The 23,480-nt window shown below is 45.1% G+C and overlaps 1 protein-coding gene across 3 annotated transcripts in view; it reads right to left on the bottom strand.

Annotated features, from left to right (window-relative positions):
* The window catches only part of CACNA1H (calcium voltage-gated channel subunit alpha1 H), a 253,542-nt gene that overhangs the window by 58,826 nt on the left and 171,236 nt on the right, over window positions 1-23,480 (bottom strand). The window lies entirely within an intron of this gene.

The raw sequence follows: 23,480 nt of genomic DNA, 5'->3' as shown, positions 1-23,480 counted from the left end.
CCAGTTAATCTGCCGGTATCATTGCTTGAATTGATTTGCCAGTTTCCTTCGACAATTTGGTGTCTTTTATTGCTTAGTCTCCAGTGCTGCGACTTTTGCTTCTTATGCGAGTTCAGAGAGTACAGGAGAAAAGCCGCAACGATCGCTCAGGGGAGGGGAGAGAGGGCACGAGGAAGAGGGAAAGGAGAGGACAAGGAGGTGGCCCAGATGAGATCATCAATAGCTGTGATGAGGAGCTGATCCAGCAGATCAAGATGATGGGGGTGGGGGCGCATGAGCAAGGCTGACACTGCAAAGCCAGTCGTGCTTCAGATGAGATCTTCCTTATTCTTTAGTGATCACATCTGGTGTGAGGCAGAACTAATTCGATGACAAGGTCTGCTGTAACGCGAGATGTTTGGAGCGCAATCCTGCAGTGACACAGAGGCAGGACCCACTGGGCAAAGACAAGGATGGATAGCTCTGCATGCTGGCTAAGCTGCTGATGTGAGCCTTTGTATTATTAGAGTGGAAGCTGAACAGCAGATGAGCCAAGCATCCAGTGATACAGCCTTCAAATGTAATTACCTTCTTTCAACACCAACTGGAGCCTAGAAAACAGCCTCCCATAGATATTTGTATGGCTTATGAAATGGTTTGTTGCTTAGAGCACAATTCATTTCCCACTTCTCTCACTCCCTGACCAGCAAAGATCTAGGAGGAGGGTCAAGGAAGAGACACTTGAAAGCCAAGATGGATTTGGCCATTCCCCTGGAGTCAGCCACTAGGAGACACTGTTGTTTTGTTCAAATTGAAGCCAACCCCAGAGCAGCAATTTTTCCAGGAGCCTTTTTCTCTGGGAAAAACAAAATGTTGATTTGCTGAAAACAAAACTTTTCATGGCAAGGACTATTTTTATCAAACTTCCTGGCTGGAAGAAAAAGAAGTTGCAACAAGGCTTTAAAATTGCTGCAATGTCTTCTTTTGACCTTCTCAGAAAAGGAAATTTCAGGCTTTTTGCTTGAGATGTGGTTGTCACAAAATGCAACTTCCTAGCAAGGAATGGTTAACAAAGAAAGGTTGTCATCAAAACAATGCACTTCCAACAGGGTACTTCTAAAGTGGCATTTTTTGCTTTTTGCTAAATATTTTGTAAACCTTAACAACTCTGACAGAAGGAAACTACTTCCCCACCGTAGAGCTCCAACCGCCATCAGTGAAAAGTTCCTTTTTCGAGTGACAGTGAGAGAGCACGACCCCTCATCAGCTTTGGATGTCTCCACATCTTTTGCTGCTGCAATGACTGACCTCCAGGTTTTCAGAGACAGGACAGGCCAACTGGAGCATGGCCAAACAACCAGGTGGCATTGCATGAGGCCACAAAACACCCAGGAATCTCTGCAACAGATGCAATGCGGGAGATGGTGGCAATGCTGTCCCACTGATACCAGGGTCCACAGTGCCAGATGTAAAGGCTGGAACGGGAACCGCCACGCTGGAGACAGTCAGCAAAAACGAAAAAATAGAATGGTTTAACCCACAAGTTCTACCATCACATCCCAGGCAACGTTCAAAAAAGGTTCAGAGTGCAAATTTTATAGATTTCAGATTCAAATGAATCCTCATCATTTGGCTGCAGTACTATTTCTCACCATTCAAAAGAAGGACAGAAACTGTATGGGATCAATTTGCAAGATTTCAGCATCCTTGAATATGAGTTTAACAGTTAGCCTTGACCCCAGGCAAAACATGTCCCAGGAAAGCACAACCACCTCTGCTCACTTTGAAGGGCATATTTGTGCTGTGGAATATTTCAGTGATTCAAAACCGTGTTTTTATTAGGGACAAACCTCAAACGTTTCAGCAGTTCATTCTGAGTTCAGATAAACAGACAAAAAATCCTTTTCTAAATAGTTTGGGTCTGCAAACCTCGGAAGACTAGTCTCTTTCTGAGAATCTGATACTTCTGGTTTTAGCAAGATGCAACACAATCCCAGAGCCTTCCTGGAATCGGGAGAAATTCAATAATAGAGAAACCCATAACGGTCAAATTATTGATGGCTCCTACAAGCAGAGGATGAAGAACACCAGTAGGACTTTGCAGCCTTAGATTCTCTTTGTACAACTGAATTACTGCATTTCTTCAAGCAAGTCATTATCTCTTTGTGCCTCTTTCTCCTCCCACCTCTCTTCTACCTTGTATCTTTTGATTGCTGCAACCACAACCATCTATTTTACATAGCTTAGGTTCAATCACCAGCAGGATGGCACCACGCCTTGGCTGGAGCACCTTTTTGCTTTGATACCGACTAGAAATAATCATGCCTGCATCACACTGGAGAAAAGGGCTGTTAGACACCTGGTCCTTCCTGCTGAATGAACAGGGAAGGAAGTTTCCCGAGTAAAACATGTGCTTTGCTTCAGAAATTCCCCCCGAGCTCAAAGCAGCCGTTCGACTCCTCCTGAACAGGGAGAGCTGAGGCTGGCAGAGACACAGAGGAGTGGTAAACAAATCCAGAACATTTAGTCTCATAAACATCCTTTGCACTTGTGTTGTTTTTTTCTCTAGTCCTGGGCCTAAAGCTGTCAATGGGTTTTTGAGCACTTGTTTATGCTGGCTTTTCTGCTTTATATTTTTAAGTTCGGTCTGCAGAGACTCTGACCAAGAAGAGGAGACACAATGAACTGTCAATTTGCGCTTTGCTTCTGGACACTCCATATTTTCTCTCTTTACCCCATTTTCGAGGGGTTGTCATTTTCCAATTACCAGCTATTCCACTGCAACAGATTTCACCTGTCTGCAGTCCTGGGCATCATCCCCATTTCAGGGGATTAAAACCCAAAGGGAATGCATGAGAGAGGCAGGGAGCAGGAGAGAAGGCATTCAGGCTAATCACAATGCAATGGAAGAGGGAGGGAAAATCCAAACCACGCAACTTTTAAAATTAATAAACATAAACCATGGCAATTAGTGCAATACTGGATAACCTACCCAGCACTAGGCAACTTTACTAAAATGTAAAAAGTATGTCCATAGGTTGCAAAGGCATTTGCAAGCTGTGCCCAAGGGACTAAAGGAGGGACTGCTCAGCACTGCCTGATACTTTCCAGCAAAAATGCAGTAACAGCCAAGCACAGAACAACATCCAGAAGGAACAGGTCTAGGTTCAAGGACTTACCCTCCCTCTGGCACTTGTGCACAGCCTGCTCCTCCTTCCAAATACAAGAGGCCAGGCAGTGGTGTCAGCTGTGGCTCTGCCTGATCTGTGGTACCGGGGAGTGAAGGCTCTGCTCCACCCTATTGAAAGGAAACCTAATTATCAGGATTTCAAGATCCATTTCACAGTGAGCCACAGGCAGGGTCAGAATGGAAACTCAAGAATTTCTGCCTTTCCAAGTGGTGTTTCTGCATGCTTCACAGATACACAGGTGATACCAGGACACCTGCAGCCTCAGTCATGATGTCACCAGCTGCAAAAAGGCAACAGTGCCAGAAAAACTATGGAATGGGACCCCAACTGTGGTGCAACTCTCCTCCTCTCGCAGTGGAGAGGGGAGACGGTGCCTCTTGGAGGCTCATCCTCATGCTTCACCTTTTCATCTCATGATGAACATCTGTGCTCACTCATCCGAGAGCCCAGACACCACAGCCAGCCACCCTCCAGGGCCCATCCCTGCCATGAGATCTGCAAAGCGGAAGGAAACCTTTTGCATCTCCAGTGCACATCGACTGCAGAGCACAGAGCTATACTTGAGCCAGCTTTTCCTCTATGGAGGGAGATTAAAGCCTACTTGCTTTACTCACTGAGCCACACAGCCTCCTACATAACTAATCTGTTTAACTGATGGATTACTGGACTCCATATTGCATTTGTAGGGTTTACGTGCCACTGTGAAAGCAACCGCGAGATGAAAGCCAGTTTTCTGGGACAGATTAAAGCGATGGTTTGGGAGGAATTAGACTTCTTTTTTAATAAGAAATATTGTTCAAAAATTGTGGAAAAATAGCTTAAATGAGTCTGAAGTACTGGCACCACAGGAGGGGAGCAAATCAATAAAATTGCTAAAGAGAGCTCAAAATTAAAAAATATTCCTCTAACTTTTTCTAAAAAACTAGCACACGTATGGAATGTGTGCATAATACTACTATTACAAGGAGACTCCCACTGCGCTAGGCAGTGAGCATCAGTCTGCAATGCTGGACCCGTTTGCCTTCTGAATATAGGATGAAGGGTTGGCTAATGTCTCTGAAGCACTGTGGGAAAAGGTCGTCTTTGAGGGAATTTAGAGAGCGAGAAGCTCGCAGCTGAAGCAGAGAGCTGTCAGGGAATGTAAGTGACATCTCGGAAGAGTGCTAGCAAATGTGAAGACTTCATTTTGACCTTTATTTTTCTCCCCTTTTTTTGCTTGTCAAAGACCAAATGGAATAATTCTGATATTTCTAAGGTAAGTAAACAACCAAACCAATCAAACAAAAAAACGCAAGCAATTTAAGACCTGGCTTCTTTCTTCCTCTGCATTCCTTGCCCTTAAAAAAAAAAAAGAATGCAATTATTGGACCTTTCAATTTTTGCATTTGAAAATATTTCCTTTGTAAATTGTTTTGATGTAGTTTATTTACTACAACATAGGGCTCTTACAGTCTTAAAATCAACTTCAAACCAGTTTAGTCAATCTAGACTGGTTCAAACCACAGGAATTGCCTTGTCTTTGTACGATACAACTTCTCTTACTAGGAAAAATGGTTTGGATAGTGCTTTCCCATGCACATGAGTGCAGTTGAAAGTTATTTATGCTCTCTGACCCTGGAAAGGAACCAGGGACTTGAACCAAGATGCCCCAGTCCTAGAAGACTGCCCTGGTCACCAAGATATTTGCTATTCTGAGGTGCCTTCTGCCCTGTGTTTGACAGCCAGACACCACAAGCTCTCAGAACCAAAAGCCCTTCTCAGGATGGGTTTAGCTGTCACTAATATCTCCACTAAAAGCTGTGGCTTCGATGAGTTTGTGCTTTCTGATGAAAAAAATGTTCTGCTGAGAGATTTCCAAATGGGGTCTACTTAAAAGTAGGCTGGAAACAGAAGGAAAAAGAGATCTCCTCCTCATGCCTACTGATGAATGTTCACTCTCTGGCTTTGGAATTAAAAAGGAGAATTTATTCTTTCAGTCACCTCTATTCTCAGGTTTTATGCCTTCCTCTAAATGGGATCCTTCATGTGGAGCGATAACAATTTAATTGAAGATAGCCAATGGTAATTTTTCCTCCTTTCAATTGACCTACTTGATCTCCTAAAGCTCTACGGAATTGCTTTTACCTCTCTGTTCTGTGGCATGAAAGTCACCGCTAATAATTACTTACCCAACTGCATATGGCCAGCCAAATGCAAAATGCACTCCTCCTTTCTGCACTTGCAAATAGGGCATCAGTGGAGGAATGGAGCAAGCTGCATAGGAGTGTGATGTACTCCAGCATTTTTAAAAAAACCCATTAATGTTATCCAGCAGTGACCATATACCAAAGTCATATACTCTCTGAGATTTTTGTGTGAATCCTTCAAGTTCGGTTGGTGTTGACTCCTGGCTGGGAGTGTTTTCTACAGAAGCAGCCTTGGCTGCCACGCTTCCATCTCTTGCAACAAGAGCTACAGATCAGAGAGTTTGTTCTCTGGGATAATCAACTCCACTGTAGCTTCCTTAGGAAGCTACCCAGGCGGAAGGTCCCACATGGCACAACATATTTGCAGTATTACTTTCCCATTTCTCAGTTTCTTTCAGCAAAATGCAATTTCATTTCAAGTGGCATAAACGCCAAGCTGGATTAGATCAATTGCTGTCTTCTCCACCCTCAGGAGGAAAGGACCTGAGCAATCTAAAATGCTATCAGCATACAAAACTAAAGCTACTATTCTTGAAAAGTAGGCCAATCAGCTGGATTATATCTTGATGGAGGATCACTTGGTCTGACAGATGGCTGAAAAAATAAGCCTTAAAATGAAAAAAACTCACCCTCACCCTATAAAATAACTCCCCAAACAAGGCCAGAACTTCTCATGTTGTCATTAAATAAGAAATCTCAGGAGGAAGGAGCCAACTCTCCAGATAACAACCAAGAACGAATGCCTCCAGCAATACACCAAGACCACTGTAATAACTCACCTGGGGAGAGATGCTCGAGTGTGGACTCTGCGAACTGGTCATCTCTGTCAGTACTAATACACTGATTAGTTTCATTGAAAAAGAAGAAAAATGGAAATATGCCTGAACTGAGGACAGTGAATGCCTAATCATTCCTCCAGTGCTGGGTGCAAGCAAGGAAGCGCCTGTTCAGACCGAGCTTGGTGCCAAGGGGAGCCACGACCACCCCTTCGCTCTCAGCAATGCTGTGACTGGAGCATCGTTCAGGAGTACGCAGGACAGCACGTGTCCCACAGCGCATCAGGAGATGCCTCTGGCAACTTCCCAGTATTTCAGAAATGGACCTGTGACTTGTACCCCTTCCCTCTTCTCTTAAGCAGCTGTTAAATATGAGCAGGCTTCTCTCCACAAGCAGACTGCCATCCCACCTCACATCAGCTTAGTTCCTTTAAGAGCCTCTGGCAAAAATCCAAGGAAATTATACAGACTGAATCATTCCCATCCATATGCTGGTTGAGTCCTTCAAAGAACCAGCAGATCCGTGAGGCGTGACGTCTCTTAGCAAGGCCTGTGTTGATTCTCATCCAATATATTTGGCTTATCCCTTGCCATAAAATATTATGCTCACATAAGGAATTATATTCACACAATTCTTGCCCATTGAAAAACTTTTTGTCCCTGACCACTGTCTGTGCTGAAGTCAACAACAACTGGTCAAAAATCATCAGCCTAATGGCTGAAATCAGCTTTGCTGACTAATCACAAAGCATACATTGTTAAAAAATAATGCATCATTCATACTGATTTTTTTTTTCTTCTTATATTTAGGCTGTAAATATCTTGTATTCCATACCATTAACAGAAAGAAGAGCTAGGGTCTACCTTTTCCTTTTAGATGTGAACTGAATCACAAGATCCCAGGCGCTGGAGATTTTAAGAAAAAGCATATGATATTGTGAGACACAGAATCATAGAATCACATGCTACAAAAGGATAGACACAAAGAACATGGAAATATGCTACAGCCCCTTTCAGACAAAAATGACAAGAAATCAAGGTTAATTGTTGATTTTCTTTGCTAAAATCTTGCAGCCAAACTACAATTGTGTATTTCTGACTATGCACAGAGGTGACAGGATGCCCATCGCAGGCGGCTCTGACCACGTCCATTAAAGGTGACAGGAGCATGAACGTCGAGAGAATAAAGAACCATTTCCAAACTCTTTGATTGTACTGCAAGAGGCACCTTTAGCAATGATTATATGATCTTTATCCACATGCAACAGGCTTACTGTCTGATAACAGAGAGATCAAAGGCCTTTGGGTTGTCATTAGCAGGCAAACTCAATAGAAGTTGTTTACTTCACCCAAGCTAATGGCACTGGAAATATTTAATCAAAAAATGGACACACTCTCTCTATTACTGCCAAGATGATTCAGAAGGGGCCACTTAAATCTATTTTGTCAAACCATTACTCATCCCTTGCTAATAGACCTTTATGGATAGTCCCTTTGAAAAATGCACATTGGTGATTTGCAGGCTGTGTACTGGTATTAGGAGATGAGGCACATCAAGAAAACACAATAGAGGGACTGCTGATGGGAAGAACAAAATGGGCAGTATGTTTAGTCTATATCTGTCAAAGACCTTGACTTAGTCATCTTTTAAGCTTAAGGAAAGGAAGCTGAAGTGGCCTGATGAGGAAATAAGTTCAAGGAAAGGATAATGCTTCAGAAAAATTTGAGCAATCTGCTGTAATTGACCTCTGAGTGCTGAGTGGAAGAAGGAAAGATGAAGAAGATTAGAAGAGCTTTTCTACAGAGGTTGAAGAACCTTGGGGTAGAAGAAGAAAAAACATTGGGTGGACATCAGGAGAAAATTTGGTGGTGTATCTTACAGAACAACAGGGTGTTGCCTACTTCAGCCTTCATTCTTGGGTCACCAAGGGAAGGTTCAGTGTCTACAATGAGATGCTCTCAGGACTCCCCAACCCTTTTCCTAACTCCTAGACTAAATGTCTAGTTTCTCACGTGGTCCTGAACATGTATCAGACATTTGAGCACAGGCAGTTCTTTGTGGGCTTCCCTTTGGGATGTGCAGAGACTTTCAATTAACCAAGGATATTTACGTTCTGGGGTTGTCTTAAAAGATATGAAATCACTTACGACCTTGATATAGGAAGAGTTGACCCTGCCTTAGAGCAAGAGGATGGCCTAGGTGAGATGAGCTCTATCTACTGTCATTTTTGGGACACTGGACTGAAATGATCTCTTGGGTTATTAGGATCCAAGCCACTGGTATGGTGGGTAGCTACATCTTACCACTTTTCTCCTAAGCTGAGGAAGGCCTACCCACAGGGACATCCTGCTGGGGGAACCTCTAGCCCTTTTGTCCTCCAAGACAGGATTGTACTTGGTACAGGCTCAGTTTCTCTGCAGCTTCCAGAAACACTTATCAAGAACTTAAAATTCAAAAGCTTCATCAGCATGGAAATGATTATCTGCAAACCCACATCTGTAATACAGGCAGCAACTCCTCTCTGCTCTGCATCAAAGATACAGTAGGAGCCAGAGAACAAATTCAGGGGAAATTCACCTTTCCTCCCCTTCAGCAAACCTAGCAACCCAAGCAATCGTTACAAGCTTGTTTTTGTCCCTGAGAACACAATGCTGCGAACAGCTCAGGGTGCTCTAGCCTGCAGCCAAAGCAGGCAGATGGGAACTTTAGAGCTGCCATGCTGTTCTTGCAAGTGAATTATTGATACATTCTTCTTAGCCATGAGCATCAGAGTAAAGTGGCAATTAAAACCATCCACAATGATCAAAAAGAAAAAGCAAAGACAAAAAGGTACAAACCCAGCATCTGTATTTGCCAGCAGCCTGCAGCATGTGCTATTACAACTGGCAAGGAAGGCTTCTGGGTCCTGATCTTTCAGGTGTGTCTTCGATAATGGTCTGCATTAAAGCAGGCAGACAGTGGTGAGCAACACACCACCATCATTTCTGCTGGAGACATGGGAATGAGCCACTCCTGGGAGCTCACTGCCCCAATTTAGCTTTTGCACGTGCGCAATACAGACAATTCCAACTCAGAAATTTAAAAAATAACGACTACAATCACCATCATCCCTCTTGCTCCTTGAGACAACAGCATTTTGTTTTGCTAAGGCAAGAAAGGACACAAGAGGTCAGAAAGGAACTACCAGAGCTGTCCTTCAGCGTGGTCGCATCACTTGGACACTGCAGGAAGTGAAAGCCTGGAATTACTGAATGTGAGCACAAACCAGCAAGAGAGCTCAGCAACTCTTTGTTCCTCCTCACATCAGCTGTTTGTATCTTACAGATAGCTATTGGATTTTCACCTGGCAGAATTCCTTGATTTCAGTGGAACTGCCACTGAGTTTGGAGGTGGCCCAACACTTCCACATTTTCACCTTCTTGACAAAAAAACCCCAGTGAAATGAAATTATATTAAACCACCACCAATATTCAGAGATGACCAAGGAACAAAATTCACAGAAAATAACTGTGCTGGCTTTGCAATGTGTTTCTCTTATAATATTTACATCTAATATTGGGGGGGAGACTACAAAAATCTGGAAAACAGGACTTAAAAATGAGGAGATGACTTTCCATTCCATTTTTCTCATTCCTTTTGCATGAAATATGCCTCACCTCCAAGCATGCCCTGGATATGCAGTATGTTTCTATTGTTACAGGAACAAAATGATTCAGAAAAAGTTTAGTCATTCTGATTTTATGTAATGAAATAAAATCACTGCTAAAATAATGAAATTCTATTATATTAGCCCTAATAACAGTAGTGCTAATTAAAATTATTGTAATTCACTACTACTACGAGGCTGCAATGTCAAGCTGCAGAAGATGTAGGATTGCTGAACACCTGAGAGTAGAGACTCTCTCCCCAAGCTGGTGGAGTAGATGTATTTGGTTTTGGAGGTTGTTAGTTCAGCCTTGGTGCGCTGGGCAAAGGAGACTGTTATGCTAACACTAATTACACTGCTAATGGCAACAATAATAACACCTCTCATATCATCAGCACTGATGCCGTGAACGCCAAAGCAATGCAATTATGCACTGCTGTCATTTCAAGGGGAGCTGCAAGGCAGAGAAAAGCAAAGGTAAAAGAGGCAGCACACGCCTCCTGATTTATCATCTTGCAGCAATTTCTCTACGGAAGATGCCCAGTTTGGGTGAAGGGCCAGGTAGCCCTTTCCCTTCCTCCTCCCATGTGACACCAGGCTGTGCCTGGCCCTCGTGCTCTGCATGGGCCATGCTATCCTCTGTGCTGCCTTGCCACGATGCCCCCATCCTGAATCCACGCTGTGTGGGGGAACCAAGTCAGGAGAACCTCTCCAGGCAGAGGAGATGAGCTCTGGCTCGCTGCACTGCCTGCTCCCCCATGTCAGCACTCCACAGCCCCACTGAATTACCTGGTTCTGCCAACCCGCTGCCCACATCATGCATTCACTTGGGGAAAACCTGTCAGACAGTGACAGCTCAAACAAATGAACAAGCAGAAAAGTATTTCATTTGCAACCTTCCTTTAGATTGGATATTAGGAAAAATTTCTTCACCGAAAGGGTTGTCAAGCACTGGAACAGGCTGCCCAGGGAAGTGGCTGAGTCACCATCCCTGGAGATATTTAAAAGATGTGTAGATGTGGGGCTTAGGGACATGGCTTAGTGATGGACTTGGTAGTGCTAGGTTAACAGTTGGACTTCATGATCTTAAAGGTCCTTTCCAACCTAAATGATTCTATGCCACATTCAAGTTTTCTTCCTGACAGCTTTTCACATCCCTGCCATAGCTCTGACTAGCAGAAGCAATGCTTCTCCTGCAGCAAGACCCACAAACAACTGCACAGGAAGGGCTGCTCCAACCCTCTGCTCTAACCAGACCTCACAGCTACGCCAGCCGCACCAGGGCTTTGATCCAGCTCTCTCGGAGCAGGACCAACCATCCCTTGCTGAAGAGGCAATCCCAAGAATAAGCCAAATTGATCCATATCCTTCAAACAGCTATGTCAGTTTTCATATGAAACAGCCAACACAAGGTTTTATTTGAAGAGTGGGAGTGAAAGAATTTAGATGCAGTCTCCAGCATAGTGGCTTTAATAAACTAGCAAAGCTAAAACAACCATGTGCAACTGGTGAGCCCTTGAGAAAGAAACTGAGCTCACAAATGTTTCTGCCCTGATGGAAATCCTCCTCATGGATTTCCAAAACGGATAGATCACAGTGAAAGCTGTCAAAGTATTGTATTTCTTAGTCCCCAAATGTATCGAGGGGTGGGATACACAGTGGATCTCAAGCAATTATTTGCTAAACATCAGGACTTGCTCAAATGCTCTCGCTTGAGAAGGTGGCGAGTGTTTCCATGGCAATGAGCTATTGCCTTGGTGACCGTGGACCTGGACTGGTGCTGCTAAACCACTGCGACCTTTGGACATCTGAGCACAGCAAGGAGTTTCCTCTTTTGCTGTGTAATGATGTTTTTTTATTTCTAAAAGTTGCCTTAGGTGGTTGTGCTAGAGATAGAGAAGCACAAATTACTACAGAGAAGCATCCTCTGTTCACACCTGCCTCTCTGCTACACAACCCAAAATTAACTTTTCTATTAGTCAGGTGCAAACCGACTCTAGGTCCAATCCTGGCTACTCCTGAGCAGTGCTGAGCCTCTACCTATAAACTAGAAAATTAAGCAAAGGAGGCAGAGGACTTCATTAGCCCAAACATCAAAAGTACGTTAATCTATATGCGTTTAAACCTTTTGAGAGGTCAGTCAGAGAGGCAGTTGTGTTAAAAAGGTGAAGAAGTGAGCTTGCACATAAAAAAGCAGCTTTGCACATAAACAGGTATCCTCCTAGGCAAGAAATTTACCTAGATTTCTGTGGTAGAGTAAAAAACGCGTCTGTGTCTCCCTCCAAACAATCTTCAGATAAACTTTGTGCTATCATAAAAGCTTTATCCTGGGCTCATATAGCAGAAAATTGCTGCATCTCTGCCTTTGAGAACTTCTGCTGCTTTTCTTCTCAACTTTATCATTGGAACACACACTCTTTCCAAGCAACCAGCAGTCTGAAACCTGATCGAACTGAACCATCACATTAGTTTCTTTTTAAATTTGCACAAGCCCTGCAGTCTACAATTCCAAAGTGGTTTCTATGGAGATGCTAAAAAAATGGAACGACACCTTCTGCGTGCCCAATTTGGTGTGGCAAAAACTTGGGTGAGCAGCAAACGCTGGTCGAGAGGAGCGTGAGGAGTGAATTTGAGACCCAGAACACGACTGCTTACTCAGAGCCGCAGATAATGGCGCTAAGTTACCACTTTGGCTGACAGACGTTAACCAAACTGACACGCTGCATTGAGTATCATGTGGAGTTTAATTAACTGCAGGCAATGGGGCATTAATACAGGAGAGGACAGCCTGCCTGATTTCCTTATGGTGTGAACGTGATAGGGAGAGGGGGGGACGTGAGCATTTGCAAGGCAGAAGCGATCCTCATGCATTAAGAGGTTTCTCAGAAGAGCATTGGAGCTGCGTTTGGCTGCCTCTCAGAGCAGCTCTATCTCCTTAATCTGCAAAATTGGGCAGAGGAGTCCAAATCTTGCAACTTCCTACACAGTCTATTTTAGAGTCTTAGAAACAAAAACAACACACAACAGGAAGGATGCAATTACTAGAAATATGTTTGAACTCTCCCACACCCCAGCCCCATCAATTCTGATGGCTTCACCATTTGCATCGTTAGACAGAACTTTTACATCCCATCCATATGGTCCTGCTGGATCAGAGCTCTGGTCTGCACCAGCGCCCAATTCCCTCAACACCCATGCTAGGTCTCAGTTTAGCTCTGCTCTGCTTTTCCCAGGCACCAAGTCGGAGGCAGAAGGGTCCATAGGCAGGGCTGAAACGTCACGTCTTGTGTTGACACAACTACCTGGAGCCACACAGAGCCAAAACTTTAGCGCAGTGACCCTAGAGAGACAAAGTCACAAGCCCTAAGGGTATAACAAGACCTTCTATACCAAGTACACTATTCCCAAGTGTATTTGGTAGTTTTCAAACCAAAGTGCTGTTTAAAAAAGAGGCCAAAACCCATTTTGTCTTACTTAAGCAAATCTCCATTCCAATTAACCAGCCAGGGCTTCAAACTTCAGACCGCACACACAGGAGTAAGGAAGCACACAGAAATAGTGCAAATGTGGCGGGGGACGATGACTGAACAGCACGATGTGCCCTTGCTCTTTGGAAGAGAGGCAGAGTATCTCTTCCTTCAGCCACGGTAATCGGGACATCTGTTTTTAAGTGAACACACAATAAATGGGATGGAGCATTGTCTACCTCCTGGTGAGTGGTCACCCCTGGGATTTGAACATATGGCTGCATCAAGTCTGGCTAGTGCCAACCTGATTCTTAAACTATTAAACCACCCCCTCAGGCTCTGTATCCCGTACTTTCTGTGTACATTGTACAAGGGAAAAGAATTTGATTTGGGGTTTTGAGAATTTCAAACAAGGATATACAATTAGAAAACTATTTGCTTCAGATGATGATAAATAACCCTGGACTGGAGAACCTCAGAAAATATCTGTTATTCACTCTGGTGTGATGACACAAAGTCTTCTGCAGTGCTGTTTTACATGCTTTCCTGACAGCCCAAACTTGTTAACCTTCATTTCTCTGCATGTTTTCAGAGGAGTGACAGCTGCAGCCATAAATACAGCATTCAGATTTCAAGCTATAGTTAAAAAATAAAATATGTATGAAACCCTCTGCTATTACACACCAACCAGCAAAGGCGGGGGAGGGGTGGAAGGAGTGGGAGGAAACCCATAGCATTAAAACATTTCTGAAACACAAAAGGACTTCTGCAAGCTCAGGTGGGAAACATCCGCTCCACTGTTAGCTGCAGGGTCAGTATCTGTTGGTCTCAGCCTGCCCGTCCATCACTCACAGGTTAAACAGTCTCAGGAACAGGGAGATTCTGTGCATGAGAAAGGAAGAAGCAGAGGCACATCCTCAGCCATCAAACTCCCCACACTACTCCTGCTACTTTGTGGGGTGTCTGTATATGCTGGTACTCTGCCAGTGGGAAGGAAGGGATGTAAATAACATCGTTCCAGCCTGAACCATAGGAGATCCCAGCGGCACCCTAAAGAGGGGACACAGCTAGGGAAAGAAGCGCGGAAAACAAGAAGAGGACCAGCAATGCTCTTTTGGATATCTTTGAAAAAGGGCTTTCAGAGGCATTCACAGCTCCTAATCATCTTCAGCATAAACTGAGATTTCTGGCATTTAATCCCCCTGCACTTCCACGCTCTGCAGTTCAGTCCCTTGTACTTTGGCACGCATATCAGCTGATACCTGCCAGCACTCCAACGTACCGTATTAGTAGTTCTGCTTTAAAGACATTCAAGATGCTGATCTCTTGTTTTGGCAGCTTCAAGAGACCTTAGCACAAGTGAGAGATCTTCTGCAACATGGCCCCCACAACACAGGCCATTCGCAAGGAGATAATTGCCCGGCAACCCATGCTGCTTTCAGACTCTCTGGCTGAAACTAATTTACACAAATGACTTTAAACTGTTTGCGGATGAACAACACTGACACAGTTACTGTTTTGCTTCTGAACCCTTCACAAACAAAAGGAAAACTCTGATTCTCTCCCATATTCAGCAACTCCCTGTGGTTCGATTTATTTCCTCTTATTGATTGGATTTGGGGCAGGTTGGAGCTGTGAAGTTTCTGCCTAGATTCTGGATAGCTCTGAGAACAAGGCACACCTAGAGAACACAGAGACAGGGCTTTGTTCCCCTGGTCCCATCATCAAGCTCCAGGTAGAGATCATAGAAGCAGCCAGCACGCTCTGGCTTCATAAACCACCTCAATCCAAACTAACTTTAAAGCACAGACAAGTCCATGTATAGTCATGCCAAGAGCCAGAGAACTACAGGATCCATCTGTCTGTAGCAAATTCAATTCCCTTTGGAGTCTATAAAATAAATGACTTCTCTTTCTGCTGCTTTCTCCAGAGGCACTATAGTAAAAAGCGTTGGATTTGTCTGTGCATTGGACAAGGACAGGACAGGGAGAGAGGAGTATTAATTTGTGCTGGCATCAGACAGGAGAGGAAACTCCTGAGAAACGCCTTTGTTGGGGGAAAGAAGCCAAGCGGTCTTCCTGCCCCGTGCTCCTTGGTGGCAGTCCCTGCTCTAGCAAGCTTTACTACTGATGGTACAAGCCCTGTGCACAGAGTGTTTTTCCCAAACTGGGACTCAGGCTGTCTTTAAGGCTGTAAACCAGACAGAGCAAACAAAAATAGAGCTTTAAAAGAATGCATGTAGGCATGCCAAATCTCCCTCATTTTCGAGTAATAGTCTCACTCCTTTCAGATGGAGCTCTCTCCCCCTACCTCTCAAAACCATTTATAAAAAAGCATCCTGATCTTGTAACAAAAGATCCAGAAGGAGGTTTCAAGGAGACATTTAAAGCTTCATTCATAATTCTGGAAAATCTCACTGTCCCAGCTGGAGAACTCTGGTTAAAAGCTGAGGAAAATTCATGATTCAGGTTGGCAGCAGCAGTAAACATACCTGTTTATTTCCCTGCACTGGTTCTTCTCCTCTGATGTAAGGAGATTGACTGCTACCCTGAGCATCTTTAATCCTTTGCCTGCTGATGGGGACAGCCGGCTCTGCCTCTCACCACTGCGGTACCCAGAGAAGGGCAGCATATAGGACACCTTAGCAATACCACTGAATCTCCACCCAGAGCTTTCAGACTAAGTTGCCATCATTTTGTATGTACTGCCAGATACTAACCTGACTTTGCTCTCAGGTGTGGCATGACTGTCTTTTCTACACTTTCCTAACATTTTCTCAGTTAAATCTATTTTTAACCTTTTCTGTATTTTCCAGGTCTACAGAGAAAGCAATCATCCACAGGGAGTGGTTGGAAATGCACAAAAGCATTAAATTAAATATGACTATTTCCTTTGCCTCCTAAAGAGTTGGGAACCACCAATCTACAGGCACTGTTAGTCCATGGCACAGCACCATCACGTACTGCCCTCTCCATCCTCTTATCTGCATATCCCCTTGTGTTACACTCCTGTTGCATTTGCGCTGCAAACTCAGTTTCACCGAGTCTACCTGCAACCTCCAGGCATACAAACCGGTGCCAGGAGAAGTGCAGTACTCTGTTCCCATTCCCACTGTTGTTATTACTTGTAATAACATCCAGCAGGCCCTGCCCAGGAGCCCCACATGGTGGGTGATATACACAGAACAAAATGCAATCTTTGTCTTGTGGAACAAAAAAATCCAAGACGACAAAAGATGAAGACAGACTGGGGAACTGTAAAGAAACAGAGAGACTAACATGGGAGATGGCGTTCCTGGTAGACCAGAGCTCCCAAGACAATCCAAGCCACTCCTTGCTTCCCGCCACTCCAGAGCACGTTCCTCTCCAAGCCTTGCCAATGATGCCTAAGCACGTCTTCCTGCCCCAATCGGTTGGTTTGGCTGTCTCAGTCTTTTGCATTTCCTCCTCTGCTTTTCTTTGCTAACCCTGCTCTTGTCCCTGCAGCCCAGCTGCCTTACCTGAAGGCAGCTGGAAGGACAGTAAGCTGCTGCCATGTGCAGTACCAAAGCCACATGGGCTGCTTGGAGGGACCCGGCTGGGGCTCTGCAAGTTGCCTGCAGGCATCATGATGTCTCTGGAGCCACTGATCACAGCTGCCATGAACCAGATGCTCGAGCTCTTCCTCAAACTTGAATCTTGTCATCACTCAGGCAAGGGACTACCAGGTATACCTGCTGTGGAGCATAGAGCGTGCTCACCCCGAGGCCTGCTTACCTGATCAAAGCCAACCTCCTTCTCACCAAACCCACTTCCAGATGAAAAGCATTCAGCTGAGAGCCAGCAGGAAGGCACAGGCTCAATACAATGCCACACTTCTTGTTTGTGAAAGACACCTTCTTCATTACAGGTCCTCTCTCATTGCAGTTTCCCTCTGCAGAAAGCGAACACCCCGCTGTCCAGCTGTGTCAAGCCTCCCTGCCTTGGAGCACATTAGAGCCATTGTCAGCATAACATTTGAAGCTAGCCGCCCATGGCTGTGATTTACGCACAGTTTTGTGATGAAATGCAGCTGGCAAGTGCACTCTGCTTTCATTCTTGGGGCTATATTACACTTGGTTTATTTTACCTGCCAGTTGAAATGCAAACAATCTGTCTACGTCCTATATATAACCACCCGTTGCCATCATGTACGTTTATGAACCATGGGGGTTTCATGGATTCAGTCTCAGAAGCCTTGGAGGGCACCACAACTGTCTCAATTGACTCACTGCATGACCCAGATGAAAGAAATGCATCTGGTGGGTCCTGCACACTGTGGCTACACAGCATGGGTCCGTTACTGGCGCTGTGCAGATCTCCAGTCTCCCTGCAACAGCGTATGCTGGGAAGCATGTTACTATCACCTGCTTAAGAAGTCTGTCATCTTGGCAGAGAGCAGATGTGATTTATATGGCCAATCCCTCACCACAGAGAACAACTAATGGCGTAAGTGAGGGGAAGGAACTGAACCATCGGTGGTGGTAAAACGTGCCTACAGTTCCACAGGGAATATCCTAATATTATTCCCTAGACTAATGAGCACATCTATAGGAACCAGATCAGACTGCAAACTCCTCTCGCCATGACTAGCTCTGTTGTTCTCCTGACTCTCCCCTGACTGCTCAGTATGTCAACACTCGAATGAGTTATTGCACTCAGTTTCTGCATTGGAGAGGTACTGTTCCTGTCTAGTAAGAGGCAGAGGAATGGATGGATCTCTAGTACGTTTTCCCTTATATAGTAAAAAAAAATATACCAAGAACATACAATCCAACAGAAGGAAAACAGAGCAGTGGAGTCAGTTTAAATTACAGAAGAGAGTAAGAGAGAGCGAAGGCTCCATGAACGCCACTCATGGCAGGCTCCCTGTGGAAGGACATGATTTACACCCTTTGCCATGAAAGCTGCGAAGGTCCAGCAGGCAGGGATCAAGCCCTGAGCTGGGACACCTGGCTTTTAACTGCAAACAATTGCTATCAGTTCATGCTATCTTGTCTCTGACCCTTGATTCCCTCTAACATGGGAATGACACCTTGCCAGGTGTAAATGCTCCACGTATGAGCTGCTGCTGGCTCTGATCGGAAGCCTTGCAGCCTGAACTGTGCAGAGAACATCCCCAAACCATCACCAGGTTTGTTAATGTCCTGACAGAGTGGCTGTCTACGAAAAAGGGGGCCTGGATAAAGGTGATCTGGAGAACACTAAAAAGGTGGTGTGATCTTGGGGCACAAAAGAGGATGGGAAACACCTTTCTTTCCCAAGGTGTCCAGATAAAGCCCTTCTCTTCCCTCCCAAGAGGTGGGGACAGAATTCAGATTATCACAAGGTGTTTGTTGAATCAGTCAAATTTCTGTTGCTCTGCTCAGGAGACCCAGCATGTGTTCTCGACTGATGCAGCTTCCCTACCAAACCAGCACATGGGGAAAGCTGTCCACCCCACACTTATGGCTGGGACCTTGGATGGTAAGCAGGGAGGGACAGCTTGGTATGCAGCTGACAAAACCCAAACCATAAACCAAAGGACTGCTAAGGGCTGAATGAGTCTCACATCATTTATGCAATAAGTACAAACACATTGGGCTGAATTTTCACATCCTGGGCTGAGGGAATCTGTTTGCCTCAAGACTAGCCAGTGTGTGAGTTCTTAAAATTGGATCGTGCAAAAAGTTGGAAGAATGAACAAGTTCTAAGTGAAAATCTCAGATCAGGATAATATTTTAGTGCTTAAATTCCTTTTGAGTTGTGAGTCAATTTGCTTCAAACACTGCTGAAAGATTCTCCTCTGCTTTCTAAGTGCTGAGCTTTCCAGACCAAACCAATTTTTCAAGCCAAAATTGACAAATGCTAAAATAGAACATCACTAGAGAAGCTAGTTGCTACCTTAAATCACACAGAATTACTTTTACTCCAGAATAATAAAATAAAATGTGCTACACAAAACCAGTACTCCTCTTACACTGATAAGCAGTGGACCACTGGGTACCCACCAAGGTCAGCTCCAACCTATTCTAAAGACAGCTGCTCTGAACAAAACATGCCATGGATGAGGGATCAGAAAAGCAATTAAAAGCTCTTTGAACAGCAATAGCTTGGAACAAATACCAATTTGTACATCTCTTCTGAGAAGCGAATATAAAATAGCATTTCTAGTGCCATTTGATGTAAATTGAGCCTTTTATGTGGAATCATTACAAGTACCAACAGCTACTTCTGCAAATACCTCTGGGAAGCCAAGTGGGGGTCTCTCCTCACAACTTAAACCAAGGTTCCTCAGGGATGAATTCAGAGCTCACCCTTCTGCAGGGACAATGCCAGCATCTCTCTTGGACAAATGAACAGGACTCTGTCCTTCTACTGGACAATTAGGGAATTGAGGCGGACTGAAGAAGTAGCAATTATTTCTTCAGACTAGTCAGTGAAGCACACAGAGCAGCTGACTCTGGGACAAAAAGGTATCAGCTTTCGGTGGCAGACAGGCACTTGGAAACACAGCTCCTGGACTAGGACCTGCCTGTGCCAGGCATCTTTCCCCGCTGCCCCGAAGGCATGGCAGAGGTTATGCTTTTGGAGTGCGCTGTTCGTTCTTGGTTGCTGCAGTGCCATGGCACGTTCTCAGATACTCTGGAGAATTGTCAGCTGCAATGAATGCATAACAAAATCATGTATTGAAATTGCCTGGAAGATTAATGCAAGGATTGCCTTCTTCTTTGTACTTGGCTTTCCTCATCTGTGGGAGTGCTTATTCGTGCTGGAGATAGACAAATAAATAAATAAAGCGGGGGGGGGAGAACTCCAAACCAGCCAATTAACCTTTGAAATACAAGTTGTGCTGCTGCTAACTAACAGCATCCTGTAACCTCCTAATTACCAGCCATGTAAAACGTGGCAGTTGGAGACAGAGCTGGCTGTTAACCCTGCGGATGCGCTGTGCGGGCAGATTCGATTGCTGCTAATGACTGAAGTCCCAAAGAAACTCTCTTCCCATCATCAGCTCCTGCTACCGGGATCTCCTGCCGCAAACTGGCTGTGCTGCCTCTGAGAAGAGCAGGACTGCTAAAGGACAGCTCTGCACAAAGCAGTTCTAGCATCTCCCATGAGTCAGCTAGCTGCTACAGCAGTCATGACCTTAGCCACAGGACACAATCCTTGCCTAAAAGGGTATTACATGGGCTATGTGCATTAAATGGGGTGGTGTCAACTATGTTAGCCAAGAGGAGCCAGAATAACTGTGAGCAGGCTGCTGTGAGCTTCAAATTCCCATAAAAAACCATACGGAAGCCTTGAGGGGATTTGGACATGGACGAGTCTCTCTTTCATCTGGAGGCAGGGTGCGGGACTGCGGCAGTACAGACACAGACCACCCTCCTGTCTTGTCAAAGGGGGCTACCAAAGCGCTGCTCTGGCACACGCGACCCCTTGCTCTGCAGCTATGATAAGGGCCAGCAGTAACCCACTGGGTTTTGTCTCCAGCCTGGCACCTTGCACCCTCGATTTTCTCATCCAGAAGATACGGACAATAATGCTTGCTTGCCTCAAGAGGGCTCCGTGAGACTTCTTCACAGAGCACTGCCATGTCCCAGGATGAAAGGCGAGATATAGCAAAGACTAGTACTGTTCTATCTTCCATGCCATATGTTGATCAGTACCCTCCACCCCTCCCACACACACAGAGGATTGATGCCTTGGCTTTGAACAGCACTCTGAAACAAAAATGTATATGGTGTGGCCATCTATTTGCAAAGCCACTGATGACTATGAAGTCTAAGAAGCCGGAAAAGAAAAGCAAGCAGCCATTAATAATTTTTTTAGAAAAGGCATTGGGCATTTCCTTACAGACAGTGAGGTCTGAGGAGAGCTTCCCTGTGGCTGCTGCACTGATTGCAGCCTAGTTTGATAAAACCAGTCAGTGGCTGAAAACAAGTGGCAAGAATCAAGACCAGGGAACCTGCTTAAGCTGTTCCACCCAGAGCAAGTGTCTCCATGGCAGGTGATGTTCTGCAGGGCTTCAGGGCCCAGGAGTCCCCTGCCCATGCTGCTGTGAGCAGGCACAGAGCACGGGAGGTCTCCCCAAAGGGAGCTTCTGAACCCTGCTCTCTGGGTGACACTGAACAGCTTGGTGGGAGCAAGGAAAGGAGACCCACAGAATAGCTATCCTTGTAGGCAGCTCCTAAATCCTTATACTTGGGGACTGGCCTCCAGGTTTGCCCTTGGGAGGATGGAGGGAGATGATGGCAACACTCATGCCTAGTTAACAGCCTGGGGAAGGCTCACACCTTCTCCCCTTGTAATACCTGCTCTAAGCAGAGGTGCAGAGTGACTGGGCAGCATCTGTCACTCACTAACCAGAAAGCTGTGATTAAACTGTTTTTCCTGGCAAGGATCATAGCATACCCAAACGAGCCATTCTCACCTCCCCTCCACCCCAACAGCACGCTGTGGCTTCCTGACAGCTTTGCTCAGGCATATCCTCCTTATCTCCACACAAAGCCAGCCCCCCACCCCAAGTCTTGCAGCCAGTTCTCACACGAGAAGGGCTGAGGGTTCTAAAATCACCCCGCTTTGTTCACAGAAGCCCCAGACTTTCATGCCAAAGAGTCTGGGAGCCTAGACCCATTTTCTATTACTTTTGGACAGTGCCTCTGGCGATGCCCTGGAGGTCATGCTGTTGATAGGAGGGTGCTTGGGTGAGGTGTTTCCAAGCTGGGCTCTGACAGCTCCACGGCTCGTTGTCCCCACTGCGTACCAGAGACACTTTGCAGTCAGGCATGTGGAGGAACTTTTACAGGTTTTCACTTCAAAATTTCTCCCTCTTTATTGGGCCCACACTGGGCAGTGCCTGCGAGCAAAGCTGGCGGGAGTCTGATGCTCCGTAGCCAAAAGCTTCAGAATCTTTATTGCCATTGGCTTTGAGATGGTTTAAAGAAAAATCTTTTACAAGGCAAAATCCAATATAAACCTGCCGGCTATGGTTTTCCTTTGTTAGCAGCAAGGATGTAATTATCACAATTTACCTTTATACGAGTGATTGTGGACAGACTCCATGTGATCCCTGGGCTTTCTCACTGCAGCCTAAGGTTTTCCCTCAGCACCCATCAAGGCAATATCCAAGGACTGATAAAGCTGTATCTGCCTCACAAAAGAGTATCCATGCAGAAACACAGCCACTGCAAGGAATGAATGGTCTATTCAAAGGTGACTGACAAGGTGTATTTCCTAATTTTAAAATTTGTTGTGGAACAACTAACAAGACAGAAAGCTGACAGCGACAACTATTTCTTTGCTGGGTTTGGACGCTTTCTGCTGTAAGTGTGAACTAATTTATTGTTGCATGGCTGAGGCTCATGTGCTTTAGCTGAGTACTTGCTTTTCTGAAAGAAAATGTGCCTCAGATAGCATAGAACATAGGGGCTTAAAGCACATAAGTGGAGAGAAAACAAAGCAGCAGCACTTTGGAGGATTGTTTGCCATGGTCCTGAGCAGGACTGAATCCTGGGAAATGATGGAGAAGAAAATACAGAGTCTCTTGTCTTGCCTTTATATATATATATATAAAAAGATATACTTTACTGCTCTGTCTGTCTTTTCTCCTCACTCCTGAGCAGACAGACTGAGGCAAAGAGGAGGAATAGCTTTATAAATAACCTTGACCTGGACCTGATTCTGCAGTGGAGATTTTGGGGGAGCACTGGATGAACCTTTGACCATCCACCTCATAGAAAATCTGTATGAGGATCTCCTGGCCTCACTGGGAAGCATTTTCCACACCTGATAGAGAGGCAGCATGAGAAATTCCAGAGCATGTTTTGAGAAAATGGTTGAGAGTAACCAGTTTTTCCAAGAAAGAAAAGCCCAGAAAAGCACAGCTTTCCCCAGAGTGACCAACTGGAGATACTCAGATGACTCACCTCCCTCTCCCATCGCACAGCCCCTCAAGCTCCCATCAGCCAACAACAAGGACAAGTTGTCCTCAGCTGCCAGCACTGCTTTCTGCCATCACCATGTTCAGACTAATACTGAGAACAGAATGATTTATCTTTTCCTCCCTCCAAACACTTAAAAGAAAGACGTACTTGCACCCTATGAGATCAAATCAAAGGTTTTGGAGCCTTCAGTGAGAAACTCACTTTTTTTTCCCCCCTTGTCGCTTTTAGCATTGCCTGACAGTTTAAGTCTTTATTTAAAGGTCCAGGATCAAAGAAGAAACTTCTGCGTGG

Source organism: Balearica regulorum, chromosome 15, assembly GCF_011004875.1.
Source record: "Balearica regulorum gibbericeps isolate bBalReg1 chromosome 15, bBalReg1.pri, whole genome shotgun sequence".
NCBI classification, from domain to species: domain Eukaryota; kingdom Metazoa; phylum Chordata; class Aves; order Gruiformes; family Gruidae; genus Balearica; species Balearica regulorum.
The sequence above is the reverse complement of the archived record's forward strand: the minus strand, read 5'-3'. Positions and strand labels throughout refer to the sequence as shown.